At 47.7% G+C, this 18,946-nt stretch overlaps 1 protein-coding gene across 2 annotated transcripts in view; it reads right to left on the bottom strand.

Annotated features, from left to right (window-relative positions):
• The window catches only part of LOC120948256 (octopamine receptor), a 29,506-nt gene extending 13,545 nt beyond the window's left edge, over window positions 1-15,961 (bottom strand). Inside the window, exons 1-2 of one of the 2 annotated variants that reach the window (XM_049606482.1) lie at window positions 15,626-15,961; window positions 13,316-13,811 (exon numbers count right to left, since the gene is read on the bottom strand). The gene's annotated coding sequence lies outside the window, so the exon portion shown is untranslated. Of the gene's footprint in view, window positions 1-13,315; window positions 13,812-15,611 lie in introns of both variants that reach the window. The other variant, XM_049606481.1, reaches the window with a different exon arrangement.
• Window positions 15,962-18,946: the final 2,985 nt, after the last annotated feature.

Genomic DNA, 18,946 nt, shown 5'->3' on the forward strand with positions numbered 1-18,946 from the left:
GCATAATAAGGTGAAGAAACTGTGACACTTTTATTAGACCATCAGAACGTGATCAAAGAAGTGTGCCTGTTATCACTATCCTTGGGGTCCTTGGGTCGGTCCAATAGGTGCAACACAGCACAGGGTACAGCTCAACGTGGAAACTTAATATTGCAAGCTGTGCGCCGTTTGCCGATGTGATCCCTGCCCGAATTCTTCCACACACGGCAGAGCTGCTGATGGGGAGGATGTTTTGCCGATTTAACCCTAAATGATCCCCGGTGCTCGTGCATACGATACGGTAATGATGAATCCATCCGTCCGGCAGGGCGTAGCCGGTCGTGCCGCAATACTCAACATTTGGCAGCAAAGAGTGATGTATGCGACCTTGCTAAGATCGTTAACCTTCACGAGCAGGCTGCTGGGTGTGCGCACGTGGGAAAACAGGGCAAGAAGTGCATTTTACCGCACTAATGAAGTTGTTCGCATCGATGCGAGTGCCAAAAAGATTGGCCAATGTTTTTCAGACTCTTTTCGCAAACAACAACCCCAAACTAAAGCAAAACGAGGGGGGGCTGTTAAGCAGAAGAGGGGGCAAATTTCGTGACAAGAAGCAATTTCGACGTTGTGTTGGCCTGGCATCTGTGTGTGTGTGTGGCGAGGCGAATCATGATGAACAACCGTATCGTGGCGCACGTAATGAAGTGTGATGTTCCTTGATGCAGTTTGCTGCTCCTTGTACATCAACCCGTCCACGAAAAGAGGATTGCACGGGTGGTTGCGATTGGCGTAAAATGTGCACGAATAGCAACAACAGCACGGCAAATGGTTACACGATCATGAGCAGTACTCTTCCCCCCCCGTCAGTGTGGGTCGGTTGGTCGAGATTGACACCTGTGGTGTTTGCGAAGGTTCATTCTTTTCGGTTCGGAATGTATCTCACACGCTCATGCACGCGCATTGCTCCCGCCACCTGCTTTTTCCTACAATGCAACGGCTCATTGGCAGCTGACGCTGCCTGCCAGCGTGTGCCCCCCCTGATCGAACCACAAAACAGCCTTCATCGTTGAGTAGGTGGTAGTTTATGAGCGTCGTTTTGTGGTCGACACCGTTTGATTGGTTCAGCAAACAGACCGCGTATCCCCGTCTGCTTGCGTTGTTGATGGGGTTTTCGATGGCAGTAGGATGGATGGTTGCCAAAACAAAAAACAAAATCCGGTAGCAGTAAATAAAGATCGTTACCCGTGGAAAAACCAAACTCTCGTGTTGATTAACGCGAAAAGTGAAGGGCCACAAAAGTTTTCTTCGAGCCGCGCGGTGGTCATGGTAGCGCGGTGCCCATAGTAATCTGCTTTTATGGAGCTTGCAGTGCTTACCCCGCCCTCTAGCAGTAAATGCGTTTGATGTGTGGTTGTGAAAGAAACCGAACGAAACTGGCCAATTCAATCGCGCGCGCTCCCCCCCCCCCCTTGATAGATGTGGCCCTATGACCCACTAGTGGCCGGCTGGCGGCTGGCTGGTGGTGGTGCTAGTGTTTGTCATCATAAAATGGTCACAATTTATTGTTCGCATCATAAAACATGAATTATGATTTGCTCTGCACGGGGGAAAATGAATTGTGAAGAGCAAAATGGGTGAAAGATAGTGGGGTGAGGCAGCACATAAAATGGGTTTGATTTTCTACCTCGTTTATGGGGTGAAGAAAATCAATCGAAGTGAAGCGGCGGGCAGGCGTGGAAAAAGGGGTGTGATTGAGCGGGCTGAGCTATCCATAAGCTTTCCACGTGCAATAAATCATAGATTACTGGGCTCAGCTTGATATGGATGGCGGAGCGGTGAAACACTGGGAGAAGGGCGGCTTAAGCGAGGTGAATCAAACCTTCATCAACGTTACAAATGACTGTAAAACTGTTGTGTTGCCCGTTGATTTCTCTTTATTATGCTGTGCGTGTGAAGGGTGTAGCAAGGGGTGCACACGGCTATCATCACGAGCGGTCGTAAATTATGCGTAGGGCAATAAATTAAAAAGGAAAAAGCATAAATGTTGTTAAACTGTGTGTTGGTTGCGAAGAAAGCAAAAAAACAAGGAAAGCTTGTGCTCACCATGGTACAAGCTAATCAAGAATCGATTTTCAAAGCACAATGGATAACGATTTTTCGATTACGCTTACACGCACGGTAAGCGAACGCCACAGGAAGAGGGAAAACGGAGACATTAATAGATAAAATTTCCCTTCACTTCAGGTTTTTTGTTTGCTCTGTCCTGCCGGGCAGCTATGTGTTTGGCGCAAACGGACAAAAAGAGGATGCAACATGATGCACATGATGTCAAGGTGATTCAGTGGATCGGGGTAAAAATGCACTAGTAAGCGGCCTATTTCCCTGCGATCCCGTGACCATTGCCTGAGTGGTGACGTTGATTTGCCGCTTCACGTGATTAATAAACGTCCACTCGATTCGCAATCAAAGCCAACCGATCGAAAGGCTGATTGGTTGATAGAGGAGGTTTTTTTATTGGTGTTTAGCTGTCGCTGCAGGGCAACAAAAACGTGTGTAAAACGAATGGTTGGCGGAAGGAAGCAGACATGAAGGCAAATGTTCCACTAACTGAGGAACCGTGGGAATGCTGGCAGCCGTTGCGATGGAATTCAGCAGGAGTGTGCGAGTATGCTAAGCGCGCCCGGTGCTATGGTGTGTATAGCAAGTGGAAAAAGCAGGAGGTAAAGCGAAAAGATAATGCGGTTGTCACGCAACGGCAAACTGCCAGTGAGTGGGCCAACACCCTTTTCGCCGAGTTTGGTCAAATGACCGGTCGTCGCTGGCGTGTGGATTAAGCTGAGCCAAAAAAAAAAAAAAAGAGAAAGAAACCGCCCGCTGATCCTCCTCCACCATCGATCCCACTGGAACACGGGGCCACGAGGGGTGGAGAAAACGCAATCGAGTAATCCCGCTTCATTTCCGTGAGTGCTCTTCTGTGTAAGCGCAGTGACATGTTTTTCCGGGCGACGGTGATTTGTGGGGGATTTGGTCGTTCGTGTTCATGCGGCGATGGCGACTGCAACACATAAGCTGGTGGAATTCTGGTTATGCAATGGGGGAAGTAAGTTCAGTGTGCTGATCGTAATGATGTGTGGGATGTTGCTTGCCTTTATATTGGCAGTATTAGGGGAAACGCTAGGGTTGTAGTAATAATTTGGAAGCTAGTTCATGTACACTTAAATCTCAATATTCTCGTTTTTGTTGCAGAAAAGTGCTATTTGCGATGATTGCTCTAAAGCTGCGCTGGTGACCTCTTTTTCTTTGTCTGATTACTAATAGAAGTAAAAGAGTGCAACAACTATAGAAGGTCATATATGGACTTAGACAGACAGAGCTCTCTATATGTGGACTAGTCGTTGTATCAGTATACATCGTCAGGACACTGTTCGGTTTATTGATGTGGAATCGGACCTATGACGAGGAAAAGGTGCGATTTTCATGGCTGTACCACGGTAACGTCCTCAACACTAATTGAATTTGCTAAACTAAACTGTTCTTACAACGTTTCAATAAGAAGTTACTCACATGTAATTCAAAGTTTGATCCAAAGACGGTGTTTGTCGCTCCCAACGTTAATTTGTTACTCGCAAAATTATGTCCTATCTGACAATAAAGACAAGCCAATCTCACCCTGGGTTCAGCAATTATTTTTAGAAATGAACCACCTGCGCTTATCGGTTTTAATCTCCAACCTCAAAGAATCCAATAAAACCAATTCGATCGTTGAAATAACTGTATTACGCCCCCTTAACGAGACCTGCCCGTGTCGTTTGCGTTTTTAATGGTATTACATTTGAAATTGATAATTCGTTTCCCAACCGTTTTGCGTGGGGGGTCCCCATGTGTCCCGCACTCCACAATCCATTCACCGTTCCCCCGTTCAGCAGCACACCGGTTGATTTCTAATTTCTAGTCTAATGCTAGAGCACCGCGGGCAGAGAGAGAGAGAGATGCGGCAGTAGAATTCAGCAAACGTCATCATCATCGTCATCACGTGGCAATTGATTGGAATGCAAGACGCGCAAAGGCAGCGGCCGTCAATTTAATTTCGCCCTTCACTTGACGGCATGAATTGAATCGCCGAATGACTTGTCTGCTGCTAACAGCTTATCAAACACTTCGCAGAATATATATTTCTCTCTGGCACTCTGTGTGTGTGTATATATATATATATATACATAGAGTCGTATGATAGAGAGATAGATCTGGCGGAATTTGAATGGCACTTTGGCCAACGAACTACTGGGTTGCGCATGGGGAGCGACGAGGGAAATGTATTCGAGTGGAGAAAAAAAGGATGGAAGTGACGTGGCATTTGGGTGGGGAAAAGAAGAATGTCGATGGTACACACCCACCCACACACCCTGCCTCTGCCCGGTGTGTTCTGCTACTTATCGGAATGTCATTCCAATCATTCCCGATGGTGTTCGGTGGTGCTCGTCTCTATTAAACGAACTCGCCCGTCGCCAAAGAGAGCAACACATGGGGCGAGTGAAAGTGATGAGCAATTTGGGGGTGCGATTGGAGGGCGGGGAAGGTCTGCGGTGCAGAGGGTGCAGAGATGCCTTTAATCTACTCGTTACTGTTCCGATACTGGTTATATCCAAATACTGTGACATGGCGCACATACAATCAATAAATACAATTTTAGCTCCTAACCGGGAATGTTTTCGTTTCTTGGAAGGTCGTTGGTGGGTTATTGTTGTTGTTGAAAAGTATCTGTGTTTTTTTTGGTTTGTTTCTCTTGCTTTGTCCTGCCAGAACAACGATTTCACTTTCCGTGGATGATGATAAATTGTTAAAGTTTGGCAACAGTTTTGCCCAGATTGGCCAATTGTTGGTCGATTGTTAGAAAGTAAAATTATTAATTATATAAAAAATGCCCATTCGTCCGAACGCAACGCGGCAATGATTCTGGCCGTTTTGTGCGCAAAGGGAAAACTTTTTTCATTAAATATGCCATGTTCGTTGATGATTAAGCGCGCACCACCAATTGGGCTTTTGAGTGGCAGCAACAAAAAAGGGGGGCAAAGACCAGCAAAGAAGGAAATGAATCCGATTGCACAAGCTATTTCGATTACGAGAACACGCTTCCGCCCGGGAGCGCATCAATTTCGGATTTGGACAACGAAATAAAACCATTTCCACGCTGCTTATGATAATGTTTGCCGTTGATGATGATGCTGATGCTTTCGGTAATGAATACGATGGGTCTATTTTGTCGCTTCGATGAACAGTGGACAGTTGTGCGAATCAATATTACACACACACACACACGCGCGCGCACGTGTGCACAGACAGATTCCACCCCTTGCGACTGGAGGGATTTTGTCCTCGATTTCGTGCCAGCGTCCGATTTGGGATCGGATTCATGGATGTGTCCGATCGTATTATGGGAACGGAGACGACTTATGAATAGCAATGGGCGTTATATTTTTGGTGAAATCTATCTTTTTTTTGTGTGTGCCTTTCTTGGTGCATGGGGTTTGTAGCTGTATTTTTTGTAACTGTTGCTGTTTTTTTTTGATGACCGATATATGGGTGTGGACGTGCTTTTATTTATGATTTTGCTTAGTAAAATCCAATTCACAAAATGAGAATTTTTCCATGCGCCTAGTAACAGTGAAATCCCTTTTTCCAATATCTTCTCGTGCGTTGGTTTGGCGATACGCGTTGGGTGCTGGCCAAGGCTTTTCGCTTATACTTTCAATTTTCTCTCATTTATGTTCCTTTCGTTCATTTTTTTTGGTTGGTGAATAAGCTAAAAGCAGAAAGGGCTTCTTATGTAAACCGATCTTAACGAGATGGCTGTCCTTTGGGTGGTTTATGAGCATCTTGATAGATGAACTCTCGTCCCGTCCAAGGAAAAACGCAGCCCCAAAAGATAATAACCCATGATAGACGACGCACCGAGCCTGGGCTAAAAAGGTTGTCTGCCGAGTTGAAATTTACATATCACAATGAGACGAACGCCCGGTGCGTGCGAGCATAAATGAACCTCCAGCAAACGTTGTGCGCCGTACAGATTAGTCGCAGATTGAACCTTTATGTAACTAAAAATGGCATACAATTTAAAATGTGTTGTATAACTAAGTACTCTGGCAGAATACATTCCTTCTATCCGTTGCCGTAACAACAACTAGCCGGCTACGCCCGTTAGAATGCGCCGTTTGAGCCAGCGTGTGTGCTGGTCCAAAACCCAGCACTCGCTGGGGTTTATTTTGCCACACTTTACACTGTACAACTGTTCAGCTCCATAAATGGGGGAAAAGTTGAGACACGTTTTCCCAACACCAACACCACCAGTGGCCGAGTTGCACCAAAAATTCAAGTACGCACCGGTGGTTTCGTGACCGCCAGGAAAAAAACGCTCCAAAATGGTGCAAAACCAACACTGTACCCCGAAATGTGTGTGTGTAAGTTGTTCTTTTTTGGAAACCACCACGGTCGGTTGCTTTTTTCCCCACGCGGGATCGCTTTAGGTCCCTATTCCCCCCACTGTCGACTCTCGCTCTCTTCATCGTTCCGTCTTTCAACCGGCTAGGTTTTCTCACTTGCCATTTTAGTAGCTTTTTGGCACGTTTCCATGCAACCACAGTTTTCCGGTGGCCGCGCATAGTTTTCCACCCATCCATCTGGCACTGGCGGTTTTACATGTGTGTCTGCAGCTCTCTTTTTTCGTTCGTTCAGTTTGTTTGGTCAGTCTGCGTCATATGCCTTCCATGGTGTGGTGATCATGAAAGGGGTAAAAAAGGAAATGTGAAAAGTGTTTTTTTTTGCCAAAAGTAGTTCCCAACAAAAAAAAAAAAAAAAAAGATGAGCTAAACTGCATACGTATGGTTAAAATCGTGTTTTTCTCGCAGCGACATTCGGCTAAATCAGTGTGGAAAGCAACATACACACACAAAAACTGGCCCTTAAAAAGCCACTCAACGAGGACAAACTATGTGTGTGTGTGTGAGTATTGCAACATTGTATTAATTTCGGTTTTTTCTGCCTCTCTCTCTCTCTCTCTCTCCTGATTTTACATTCCATTTTCTGCTTCCATTTTCAGCTTCTGTCACGATTTTCAGGAGCTGGCAAACTTTATCCACACGCTGATTTGCCCGAGGGCATTAAGACCCGGTCCGGGTGGGAGAGACGCAGCCCAACTTTTACTACCGCTCAGTGTGATATGAATTTTAAGCTCTCCGAGGTTCAGTCATTAGCCGTGTGCGACAGATTCGGCCTTTTTGTTGCAGCAGCAGCAGTAGCGTATGGGAAGGGATTACGCGTGCTCTGTTCCCATTCATTAATCATACCGCTGGCAGAAGAGTGGGGGACGATTGGGGGGGGGGGGGGGGGCGATGGTTGTCGATGGCGGGTGGAGTGGTGGGTGCACCGTGGGTAATCTGGGTGGATTTTGGAGCTGCCTTATGGTGATCCATGCCGTGACGGATCACTTGTATCTGTCTCATGCTGGTAGAATAATGATTTTTCCCTTCACTTTTTGCCTTTTCCCTGGACGGGCTGGATGTCGCTGTAACTCCCACTAAACCTCAAAGTTTTCAACAAGAGATGATGCCAAATGCTGGCACGATGGCTAGAGGGAAAAAACAGAGAAATTAGAAGTGACATTGTGCGTCTATAACGCACACACACCCACATAGCGTGGAGCGAATAGGCGACAAATTAATTGCCAAACACGTGCACGCCTGCTGCTGTACGGTGGAGTGTGGGAAATTTTAAGCTGCCAGTTTCCGGCCTGCGCTCGCCCCTCTGCTCGAGTGAGTGTGTGTGTGTCGCGAGGGAAAGCAAAAGCACGAAAACCGGTTTGTTTCGGTAATTAATTTGCTTTGATTATGTGCAAATGGGCGATGGGGCAAACGCTCCTGCCGCCGCCCTTGCGCCGCCTTCATGTGGCAGCCAACGAACTTTTACCGCGCACCGGACGTGCACAAGCGCGCCCCGAAAACGTAGGTGGTCCTGTTTAATGTTTTTCCCAATTTCATTAGAGGAGTTTTTAAATTAGAATACTTTGCTAGGCGGCGCTCTTCGTTCGTGCTGGTGTTGGTGGCTTTGCCTCCGGTTCGCTCTCCGGTGCGTGCATGGCCGTCCAATTATCCCACGTCTCCGGCGCAGCGCAAGATCGATCGATGGGTCGGTCGGAACTTTTGTGTCTTGGCTGGGCGGATGGGCGCCGCTCGTACGTCACCGTCCCGGCAGAGCAGTATTTAATATCCTGCAAAGAGATATCCCGTAAGGAGCTCTTCCACAGGCCGAAAAGGGGTTTGGATATGAGGGGCTCCCTACACCCGGCAGTGCACAAGCTGTTGCCGCTGCCAGAAGGTGACACGATATTGAATTAGATGTTTTGCCTCCGACCTCTGCCTGACCCTGGCAAGTCGGCTTCGTGCGTACGTCTAACCGCCGCAAGAAAACGGTCTGGCAGTCGCTTGCACGTCGCTTTGCCTTCACTCCGGTTTTCCAATCAAAACGCTCGAACCGGGGCGGGCTCATCCTCCGGTTTGCTGTACGGTGCGAAGACACTAGCACGAGATAAGGCTCTGCTTCTGGATGGCGATAAAGGCCACGTGTATCATCGGTGGGTTTTGTGGGGAGGGGGGGGGATGGTAAGATCGAAACGAACGCAACAAACGAGGAAGCAGATTAAGCTGCCGGATTTGTAATAGTTCCGATATTGCCTTCTCCGCCCCTACACAAACTCCCGACCATCGGCTTGACGCACACCGAGACTTCATTTCAGTTCCAGAACACACAGAGACACTCACACACATAGACAGGGTATACCAATATATTGGTTTTTGTGCCATGCGCCCTGTCATAAAACTCCCATTAAGATCATCACGCACGCGCTCGGTTACATTTAATTTGCCAACCGTTTTAAGGTTTAAAGGGCGAACGCCAGTGGATGGTGCACCTTCCTTCCTGCCGTTCCGTTCAATTGATATTGGCTTCCATGCATATGTACGTGTGTGTGTGTGTCTTTTATTGATTGTGACATGAATGTGAAACGCATTTCCCCGTGTCCGTGTGTGCGTTTAATTGAGGTACATTAATATCAGTTTCAGTGGTCATCGCCGCTGTCAATAAGCATGAAATGTGAACACGCTTCCCCCGGCAGACAATACAGAATGTGTGTGTGTGGGATGTGAAATATCGGTTCCCCGCTTGGCTAAGTCCTAATTACGATTTATTTGACCCGCTTCATTGCACCGGAAAGGGTGCATAAATAATGCTGAACGGGCGTCGCACGTCGCTCGCCGCCGGGAGCAGTGATTGGTTATGTTTTTGCTAAACTGACAGCGGCTGTCGTTTGGAAGTTCAGACAATGCTGACCAGCTTCGGCGATGGTCGAGCTGCTGGTAAAGACTCAGCATGGCCGTGACACTGACAAACGCCACCCTTGGAAGGCTATCACGGCGGACGTATATGTGTGGCGCCGTGCAAGTGTTTAACCTTTGATCTTTCCCTGCAACGCCTCTTCGATGTAACCGGACTAGCGAGACCTAACATACGATGTTCTTTTTGTGTCCTGTTTCTCTCCCATGTTCTGTCCGTGCCTTGTCGATAGTTCGATCGATTCGGGCTTCCGATCCGCAATACGGATCGTGTGTGTGTGTGCGTGTGGTTTTGAAATGAATACTCTAACTTCCTTCTGTAAAAGGAACCGGCAATTTCTGTGAAATTTACTCATCACTAGCCAAACAGCTGGCTTGCAATAACTACCGTTAGCTTCTGTCAATTTCTCCGAACTAGTAACATGATAATGCCATCACCGGGTCCCGTAAGTACCATTTTCTCCGTAGATAAACGCCTTTAGTTTATTTTCGTGCACGTGTACCGAATCGACCCGCCACAGGGAATTTCTCTCTTGCGTTCTCTCTCTCTCTCTATCTCGGCTTTCAAGGTTATCCGGGGTGCGGATATATTCAGCCTACGCACATCCTTCACCCAACAACTGGTTCAAGCCGATGGGATGAAGGCTTTGGATGATGCTTTTTTTAAAGCAACGCTCCCTCCCCGGACGGGACCGTGTACCCAGCTGGGCGTGTGGTTGGCGTTTTGCATAATTTCAGGCTTTAACAGCAGAAACAATCGAGACTGGCGCTTTTCCCAGCATCACATCCCAGCGGTGAAGCTAAAAATATGCAAAAGCTTGGACCAATCCGTTCGCCGCCTGGGTAATGGCCCAAACCCTGTCCTACCCCTTGTGGTGGTTTTCCCATTGACCCCGCACGGCAGGTTAAACCATTAAAGTGCCGTCTGCGTGAAACTTGCGCCCCCTTCGAAAATATACTGGACAACAATTTTCAACCCATAATCAGACGCAAATGGAGTTAATGATTGGCGAGTGGTGGCTAAAAATAAAATATCGCACTCAAATTTAGAGGTGGAAGATATATTTCCACCCGCTGTTTTACTCTAAAATTAGTAGAAAAAATGTTAAGAAGCGATAAACACAAAAAACATGTCCATCCGAAACGAGACATTTCCTAGAACGAGTCCCATTTTCCCCGCACCACATCGACATCGGTGTAGACATCGACAAGGTGCGTAGAATGTTTTGCCCGGGCACGTGTAAAATGTTTGCTTGGGCAAAGTGTTTGCCGCTGGTCTACGGGCAAAACCGCCCAAACGAGGCCGGTATTTTGCTACCGTCAAGTATGTGGGCAATGTGTAATGGACCCGCTTAAGGAGAGGGTGTATGGCGTAGCGAAGAAATTAAAGGCTCTTCAACCGTTGTTCTTTATCGCCGTACCGCTTTGTGCTTGGCAATCGCAAACACACACACACATAAAAAAGGTGCGGGGAGTTTGTTGGCTGTCTTTGTTTCTATACTTTAGCAAACCTTCTTTCCTTCTTGTGGGTGCACTTGACTCACTTTACACTTTACCCTCCTCGTGCATGTGTGTGTGTGACAGAGAAGCAGGGAAACGGTATGGAGTAAAAACCCAACCCTTCCGGTAGGTTGCTCGAGTTCAATCAATTCCAGTGACAAGGGTTCGATCGTTGTCGCTGGTTAAGAGCTGGCATACGTCGTGGTCAGTGTGGGAAAGGGGAAATGGCACTGTTTTACCACAACCTAGAGAGACACACACACACACGTACGGTTGTGTTTTGAATTGCGTGAAGCTAATTGAGTTATGGGAAAGAGCTTGGTGAAAGGGGTTTGATTGAAAGCTGATACTCGCAGGACTCAAGTCAACCGCCTCACCAGCAAACCCTCTCCAGTGGGTTGATGTGATACACTCAACGCAACGAGGACGATCGCGCTCGACTGCTTGCTTAAACAAGGGGAGGGGAGCTGAAGCAATAACATTAAAGAGCTGCGTATCGTTGTTTTCTAAAGGGAAGGACTTTCTCAAGCCAGAAACCGCTATTCCATGCTCCACATAAGGCAGGCAGTGCGCCCTGGGGGGCATCCTCCGGGGACAGATAACTTCAATGAGCGCGACTCATAAGCTTCTTGCAGGCTCCGTCCGTAAAGGAAAGACGTCCTTTTTCGTTAGAATGTTTCCCGCAACGTGTAGTAAATTGTCAAGTTTTATGGCTTATCCTCAATGCGGATGAATGTTTCGATACCCACAGCAGGGCAGAACGCAAGCGATCAAATTTAAAGCAGATTACATTAAGCGAAACGTTAATGTAAACTTGGAAAGAGTGTCACACGCATCGCAAGAATGCGAGCCCTGTGAAGTGTGTGTGTGTGTGTGTGTGTGTGTGTGTGGTTTAGGAAAATGCGGGTCAAATACAACGCCTCGCTTCGGTCTCTGGAGCGTTGGAGGGTTTCGAGAAAGTTATCTTCTTATCAAATTCCGCAGAAACAAACGATGGAAGATGAAAAGACGACCAGGTGAAACCCCCGACGCAACGAACGGGAAACAAATCGTTCGTTTTTTTTTCATACTTCGCACAAACATCGTTTAATATTACCACTGGTTCTAGTACATCGAGTAAGAACATACGACTGCCCAGCATCTCACAGTAACGATTCGCACAATATTGAACCATGCTCTAGACGCCGCTATCATTATAGCTTACATGGATAGAAAGAAGAAAGGAAAGTAGATAGAAGAGAAGTACGGCAAAATAAAACGAACGTGATTCAATATCGCTCGTCCACGATTCGATACCATCATGCCCTGCTGGGTGATGTTGTGCTTCACTCAAGCAGAAGCACCGAGCGGACACATCGCAAGCCAGGCTCGGCTACAGCGACGGCAAAGAAAAGATAAAGATTTTTGTAACGGAATTTGTATATTTCCTGCGTTGCTTTGTCCTGTTTCAGCGAGCGAAGGTCGGTGAGTGATAAAGCAAGTTTCATACACTGATCTCCTCTTGACACGACCGAATTCGACCGAACGTCGTAAGTGAGACAGTGACCAGTGGGCAGTTTGCCGGTTTGCTGTTGCTGCTGCTGCTGCTGCAATATAGAATGTGCGTGTAAGCATGAGAAGCATTTTTCCGAGAACGAATTTCATCCCGTCACGTACCCACAAAAGATGCCTTGTCAGGCGTGTGTCTGGCCGCGGCTTGTTGAAAAGCGCGGTGGCAATCTGTTCAGTTTTTCTCGGGGGGCCAACGTTGCCCAGCCGTTGAAGCGAAATCGCATCGTATCGGATCGATCGGTCATGGTTTCGCACAGACGGTTTAGCGTGTTGTTATTGTTGTTGTTGATGTTGAAACGAATTTAAAGCACTGGGTGAGTCAGAGTCAGGGGTGAGATTCGGACACTTTGAAATTGTTTCAATCAGTGTCAATGCGCAAAGCGAACCCGAAGTCAAACCGACCTGAAGTGTTTGTTTTTGACATTATGTGATGTTTTTTTCCTCCCTTCTCACCCAACCCCGACACACAAACGCACACTGTCGTATAGAAGCAATTTGTTGCCCAGTCGCGGCGGAGGTGTTTGTGTTTGGGTGCAGCACGCTCGAGGGCAATCTGGATGTTTTGGGGGTTTCGCTGTTTTTGATATTATTTTCGTTTTTGTTTGCAGATGTAAATTTTTCAATTTATCTTGCGACTTCCGGCCGACTGACCACCGCCACCGCCGGCCCGGTCTTGATTAGGCAGCCGGGCCCTGCCAAGGTAGCGCATAAGGGTAGCGAGCGATTTTGTTGTTGTACGCGCCGTCTCCTCCCCGTCACCTTTTCGCTCCTTTTGCCTTACTACGCGACAACGTTCTCGTTCTCGTGGGTCGGATGGCAGGAAATCTCCGAACCGAACAAACAGCCTCGAGACATTGGAAATCATAAAAATTATTTATACTTGCACACAGACAGACATAACTTACACGCGCAGGGCTGCTGGTTCGCTCGTCTACTGGCGTGATGCGTACTCGTGACGGCACGACCTGTGGCACGGACGGCGACGATGGGCCGAATGATGTAACGGGCAACGAAAATAGCCCAAGACGGTACCGGTGGTGGCCGCCGCTCCAATCTGCCATCGTTTATCGCCAGGGGCGGGCCCCGCGGTCCGAACGCCGCGGAGAGCAATAAGTCACGACGCGCTACCGTTGGCCGTTTAAATTAGTCTTCCGGCGCGGGTGGGGATCGTGCTGTAGGCGGGCAGATGGGTGCGGGCTGCATTTAGACAAACCAACCGTTTCACTTACTATTCTACCGTTGTACGTACGCACAAACACACACACACACACATACACTGGTCTATATCGGCTGGGTTTGTTGTGCGCTTTTCGGCAGTAACATTCACTTTGCGGTTTCAATGTTCACGATTTCACTGATGCTCTCGCCCTACCGTAGCACGGAGAAAATCGCATCTGGATGCTGAAATGGGATAGAAATCACTCACCTCGATCAGAAACACATACACACACACACACACACGAGCACAAATGGCACAGTACACTTTCTCCAGACACAAACGCCTCCCGAACGAATGATTTCCCTTTCAACCCCCTGGCGTAACATTGACAACAGTGATGGGGGGAACGCATTTTTCACGCCTCGCCTGCACTGGTTCGGTCCATCATCGGTTACTTTGTTTCGTTCGAGTTGAATCTTTCTCCGGCTGCTCGGTTGCTAGGGTTCCACCAAACCGACGCCGATGGTGCGAAAAAATCGAACCTTGTTATCGAGTTGTCTTTCTGCCGAGCCGGCGAGTGCTGAAGAATAATTTATGCCCCCACTAGTTAACAGCGAAAAAAACACAGCTTATTCGCACTTGTTTTCCCTGCAGGCTCTCACAAACACACGCGCGCGCACTCCAGCAGAAAAACATTCGTGTCAGTTGTGTCGCGAGCATAAATTATTCACCTTCGGTGGGGCGAAAGGTAGGGACAGCAAATGTGCGCTGCGGCCCACTTTCAATCACCTGCGTGCATCAGTACTGTACCGCGCGACGATAGACGAGACGCGATCAACACACGTGTTTCGTTCGATGGATGGCGGGACTGAAGACGCTCGCTCTGACCTTTTGCGACACAGCCGTTTCTCGTACCATGGGCAGCTCCGTCCTGCCGTACGATAACGGTAGCAGCAGCAACAGCAGCAGCAGTGATTGAATTTAACATCATTTTCGCACACTTTCTAATGGCATACGTACAAACCGACAAACACACACACACACACGCGCGCACGTTGTAACACTAAACACGAAGTGGCGTCGCGTCTCTTGGCGATGATGATGATGATGGTGATGGTGATGATGTTGATGCAGATGTACCAGAAGGAGCGATGCTGGTATTGGACGATGCTACCGAAAAGTAACATTTTTCAAGCCACATTCGACACTACGTGAAATCATCATCCCAAATCCGTTCGTTTGCTAGCGAAGCACCGCATTTTATGCTTCATTTAAAGGTGAAACGTTAAAGCAACTAAAGGAAGTGTCTTGTTCATATTTATTTTTTGTGTTGCTGTTTTTTTTCTCTAAAATTCACTCTCTCAAACGCTGAAAATGACGAATGCGTCTTTTTTGTCAGGGCTGAGAGCATTGTGTGTGTGTGAAAGTAAATCTAAAAAGAAGCAAGAACCAAAAAAAAAGACAGTTCCGCTTGCTCATCGCACATTAACAGAAATGATGCGACTTTATCATCTGCTAATGTCCCTCCACACACATATCAACCCCAACCCCACCGCACCACTCCCTCCACCTGTGGGACGGGTGCACGTAATGTCGGTTCAGCATGCCGGGAGATAAACCAGATGAACCACCATTATTACGCGCCGTGCGCTATGCTTACAATTTGTGATTACTTTTAGCCCCCGAATACGACCGCCGTCGTCATCGTGCCCCCAGAGAGACTAGCGAGACAAAACCAAAAAAAAAAAAAAAATAGAAACAATTGGAGACGTACTACGGCCGTACAGCAGCACACCTGGCAGAGGACGTCAGTTTACTCCCGTTACAACCACACAGAAAAACACACACACACTCACACATAAGAGCACATACATCCACCGAACACCGCACACTGTTGTCTAGGTGCTGCTGCTTCGTTCAGCGCGGCAAGCAACCAAAATTCAAACGAAACTTTTGCCTCCTTCTGTTTTTCCCTCGAACCGGCCAAAAACACTCGTGATTTTGTTTGCTCAAAGCCTGTTCCACTTTTTTGTTTCACTTACAACTCGCTGCTTACTTTGATCGTACTACGGAGGTCGGTGTGTGTGTTTGTCTTGCGGGAGCCGATGAGCTGCACCCTTCCCGGCAGACGCGATAGACAGCAGGCACGCGCGGCAAGCGCAACGCGACACAGCGACACTTCCGGCGCCGTTCAGACACAGAATCGAACTGACCGGCCCCCGGTACGGTTGCCTGCTGGAGCCAGCGCACGATGCACTCGGGCGATCGTTTCGTGCGCTCGTCGTGTTGTTTACATGCTCGTTCGCAAACGGAACCCCGAACCGCTCGTGGGCACTCGCCGCAGCGGTTAAGTTCGCACACTCCCGAGAGTGGCACTCATTTTCACACTGGAAGAATGAACACTGCCGCGAGAGCACTCGCAGCGTCTTAGGGTAGGAATGCTTCCCAACAGCAAAAATAAAGGAACCACTTCTATCATCCCGAGCGTGCGATTCCGTTTTCCCGCCCTTCTTCTGTGTCCCGGAAGGATCGTACGGGAAAAAGGAATACAAGCAAGATAGAGAAAAATGGTAAAATATCAACTGCACTTGACGTTGATCGACAGAAACAGGGTGTGTGTGTGTTTGTGTGCGTGTTTCAAATCACGCCAACCTTGCAAACAATGCCAACACGTGGCCCGGCGGCCAAATTAGAAAACCATGTCAACGGTTAGTTGGAATTTTAGCTTTTTTCGCCATTTTTTTTCTATTTCACTTATTGCTCCCCGTTCGACTATTGTGTTCACCCGGCAGTTCGTTCATTGATGGGCGGGTGAACAAATAAGCGCCGTACCAATGCGACACTAGCCAAAAATCCATTTATAACCTTTATCGCGCCCCTTCCTCTCCCATGTTCACATTTCACAAAATGACCCTCCCCCCCAGGCATTGCGGCATCGAAAGGTTGAGTATTGTTTCGCCTATTGCACGCCCCGAAATGGGTTTCCCGGTTTCTGGTGTGTTTTATTTTCGATGTTTCGCGCTGCCGGGCATTTTGGTGCGGCGGAAATGGAGACGCCCAGTCGCTCACGTAGTTCGTAGTTGTTTGATTAATTTATGAACCGCAGCGTTTCGTGGCCTCAGTTAGCAGCAGCACACTGGCAGGGAGCATGCGGTAGCTTGCGCGTGCATACTTTACGACGGTAAACGGTACTAGGGAAATTCGAATCAAAGGGAAAGAAATAGGTTTTCTCGCGCAACAAGGTGCCATTACTTCTGCTGCCACACTCGCTCACGGCGGCACTTGTTGGCAAAGCGCTTTGAAGCTTTCCCGAAACCAACCCACGGATCAAACGGAAGCACTTTGCTATTAATTACTGCGTCAATGATGATCGAACATGCTCTGCAGTGCACCGGTGGGTTGGTAGGAGGGGATTGAAGTTTCGCGCCATCAGCACACTATAAATCATTCAGGACGCATAGAGTACACGGGGCAAATGATGCATTACAATTTCACCGATGCACCGTTGATGCATACAAAAAAGAGAGGGGAAGAGAAAGAGAGGGGAGAAAAAATAAAGTAAAATGTGCTTCTACATTGTGCTGCCAACGCTAGCAGCGCACTTGACAATGTACGTACCGACCGAATGGTACGACGCTATCAGCCCATTATTTTCAACTTTTCGCAACGGTAGAATCGAATTTGAGTGCCGTAAACCATGCGCCAAGCATTACATTCAATGCTTATTGAAGATGCTACACGTGCAAGGTACATATATAGAGCGCAAATGCTTGTTAGATGAATCGGCAGTGTGTGGGAAAATCGAATTTTAGCAACCGATGCATTCGTATCTTGCGATGCGTTTCACTTCCATCTTCCCTGTGCCACACGCTGACGTCAACGTGGGTTTTGTTGAAGGCAAAGAGCGTCCGCAAGCCAAACGGCGACACGCTTCCAAACGTTGCCGCGTGCGTGATGGATGCAAATCGTTATTATTTTCGGTACGGTTGGAAATAAAAATAAATTTTACTGCACTCTCCGGATAAACAACAGCAGTGGTGCGCGTGTAGCGCGCGCGACAGTACACGGAGCAATGTACGTTTGAAGAGTCGCTTTTAAGCAAAGACAAAGGATAGCTCTCGGTGGAGAGTTGTTGGCGATGTTGTTGGCCGTTTGGTTGGTGATTTGATAATTTACATTCCCGTACAGAGCGGCACAGGGACCATACACCGTGGTCCCAGGAACGCCGGTAGAAGTTGTACTAGATAAATCACATCACCGTGTACATTATTCGTGCATCAGTTATGATGGTGCCACAGGAAGCAACCCTTCTTGCTTTTAGCACGAAAGCGACGGGAGAGCTGTGGAAAAACAAAAAAAAACATAAAATAAGAAGTGTACCACCATTTCAGAATCTGTCATGTTTCGTTTGGAGTAAAGCATTAAATGAGCACGAAAAAGAGATGGAGAGAAAGAGAGATAGCAATGGAAGGTACAATAGAGAGCAAAAAAGGCTAACCTTCCCCAGGAAAGAAAAAAAAAACAGACAAAAAATAAGCTATCCTTACCGTTTTCTTTTCTGCATCGGCCAAGCGTTAAATAGGGACACCCAGCTACCTGTACCGTGCAAGAAAGTCAGCGCACCGGCTTAAGCCAACCATGTTTTATGAACTGTGCACGTTCACGGTGCAGAAGCAGGCGAACATTTTGGCGTAGTGTAGCTGTGGTGAAATGAGTTGTTTCGACCAAAGCGTTGTTAATGTAAAACTGTGGGCCCCCCGTTTTGAAGACATCATTACCTCCCGGAGCTGAAGAACGGCGGAGGACAACACCCACGGCCACCCACGATGGTGTGGTGGTACGTGTTCTTACGCCTATTTCCCTTTGTGCGGGCGAATGCTTTAATGCTCCACGCGCTCGTTGAAAATAATTGTCGCCGGCAGCATCCGCAGCAGCTGCGAACAAAACTACTCCTTCCCTCTCTCGCTCTCTCTCGCTCTCTCTCGCTTTCGTCGGCTCTTTAATGGTACTATAATGATGTTGCCAACCCGTTAGAAGAATGGATGCTTTTTTAATTACGCAACACATTTTGTGGGTCATGCAACTCCATTCCATGGTGGGAACGAGCTCGGTTAAGCTTTTTTGGTCAAGTGAGTGAGCGGAGCTTGAAAAGCAACTGCTACTCTCTTCCATTTAAGATGAAGATAATTGTCGTGTGTCTGTGTGTTAGAATCGATTGAAGAACAACCAAAAATTTGAGTGGGCTTATCTTGGTGGAAATAACGTGCTAGTAGAAAAAAGGTGCTTTTTAGTGTATATGTACTTTGCAGCAAACTATAAACTTATGGCAAAAGAAAAAAACGCACTTTATTGAAAAAATGTTGGAAAAAGTCGATGA

This window comes from Anopheles coluzzii, chromosome 2, assembly GCF_943734685.1.
Source record: "Anopheles coluzzii chromosome 2, AcolN3, whole genome shotgun sequence".
Taxonomy (NCBI): Eukaryota; Metazoa; Arthropoda; class Insecta; order Diptera; family Culicidae; genus Anopheles; species Anopheles coluzzii.